Raw genomic sequence first — 2,122 nt, 5'->3', positions numbered from 1 at the left:
GTGTAGCCTACCGTAGTTCCGTGTAGAATACCCCTGGAAGCGAAATAGGCCTTCGTGCGAGTATTAACAAACTCCCCGCCACGATCTGTACGCACCTCCTTAACCTGCCTGCCAGTAGCGCGCTCCAGTTCCGCTATCATTACCACCATCTTCTGGTAGACCTCCTCCTTGGTCGCTGTAAACGCAACAGCTGAAAGACCAGTATGGTCGTCAAGCAGGGTTGTCACGTAACGCGAACCACTAGGCGAAGGTTCAGGCATAGGCCCACACACATCCATGTGAATGAGCGCGAGAGGCTGCGCTGCCTTATGCCCAGATAACGGAAAAGGACCACGTGTATGTTTAGCAAGGACGCAAGTCTCACACACACACGTGCTGGCTGATTGTATGCTGTGTCGGTCAACATCAAATCCAGCTACCATATTATGACGCAGCAACGTCTCAAGGTTGCTGTATCCCAAGTGGCCATACCTTCGGTGCCAAAGTGCTGCACGTTCAGCTCCGATACCCACGGCAGCACACACTGCATCACCACCAGAAGGTATCCTGTTGTCTTCACGCTGCGTCCTCTTCAGAGCTCCTGTACCTCCACTACTGTAGCAGACGGGATACAAGTCCCCATCCCGCTTTCCAGTCAGCACCAACTGGTTCTGTACGTATACTTTCGCCTGTCCGCCGCCGAAGACCACACTGCCTCCACGATCATCAATGATGCGTACCGATATGATTTTGGCGGTGGCTTCCTCGTCGACGTAGACCTTCTTGAAAGTGATGGCCTGTTTATCGTTGACGTTAGACCGAATCGTGAGCGTGCCAACTTCAGTCGGTCGAAGAGATTGTCCCTTGATGCCCATGAAGCGCTCCCACGGCTCCAACAACTGCACGTTGGAAAGTTCTGAGCGGTCATACGTTATGTGGTGAGTGGCGGCTGAGTCCAGAAACCATTCCGTCGGACGATTGCTGTTGTATGCCACGAATGCTACCTGCCGCGGAACTCCTGGCCTCCTAGCTGATCCACCGGATCCTGGCTTGCTGCCGCTAGCTCCGCTGCCACTACCTCCGTTACCACTGTTGCTGTAGCCACCCTTGTAGCCAGAATTTGACGACTGCTTCAGCGCCTTAAGCTGCCTGCAGTCCTTAACCACGTGCCCAGGTTTATTACAGTAGTAGCAGATGACTTGCTTCCGACTATGTCCCGAGCTGTTGTTAGCCGGCCCCCGGCTACCATAACCAGAAGTAGAAGCGCCGAACGTCGAACCGCCGACAGACGCGAAGGCTGCCGACTCGGTAGGCTTGCCCGACCCACCGTTAGCCGTCTCGATAGAGAGAAGCTTTGCTGTGACGCTCGCCATGTCCAAATCGCCGTCGCGCATAAGTAATGTAGTCGTCACCACGCTGTACCGACTGGGTAGACCAACTAGCACGGTGTACGCCAGCTCGGAGTCGTTAACTACGTGGCCGACTCCCAATAAATCTGTTTGCAGCTGCCTTGCACGCGCAAAGTACATCGGAAGAGGTTCGCCGTCGACCATCTTAAAACGGCTGAATTCTTGACGTAGAGACACCTTGCGGGCGTTGTTGTTGGCAGCAAACATAGATCCCAAGGCGTCCCAGGCCTTCTTCGCGTTGGCAGCACCGGTAACCATCGGCAAATGATGATCCTTGACGTTCTTGATGAGCAGATTGATGACCTTCCGTGACTGTCGAATTTGCTCCTCGTTGCACGGCTCGGCGAGCAGGGATTGCTCAAGCCCAAGCTCCATGCACAACGCGCTAAACCGAATTTGCCAGGTAGAGTAGTTGTTGAGATCCAGCGACTCATCAAGCTTGTCCTTAACCATTGTTGATGAGGGATAGAAATAACAATTGGGCGATAACTGTCGGCGCTAATCGGGGCTCATAACCTATTAAGACCAGCAAAGCGCCGGACCCCCGTTGGGTCCTATTACTGTGACTACCATTCACTGGTATATGAGTGTCGGTCATTTCCAACACCCCCCCGTGAGGGACACTCTCTCGCTCCGGGCCTTCCCGTGCCTCATCCCGGTCTCCCATTCTCTGGGCAACAGCCAGTGGGTATCGATCCGGCGACCTCTCGGCAGCGCAATGCGCCATTCGGGGC

This window comes from Volvox carteri (genome assembly GCF_000143455.1).
Source record: "Volvox carteri f. nagariensis unplaced genomic scaffold VOLCAscaffold_18, whole genome shotgun sequence".
Taxonomy (NCBI): domain Eukaryota; kingdom Viridiplantae; phylum Chlorophyta; class Chlorophyceae; order Chlamydomonadales; family Volvocaceae; genus Volvox; species Volvox carteri.
Note: the sequence above shows the minus strand (reverse complement) of the source record.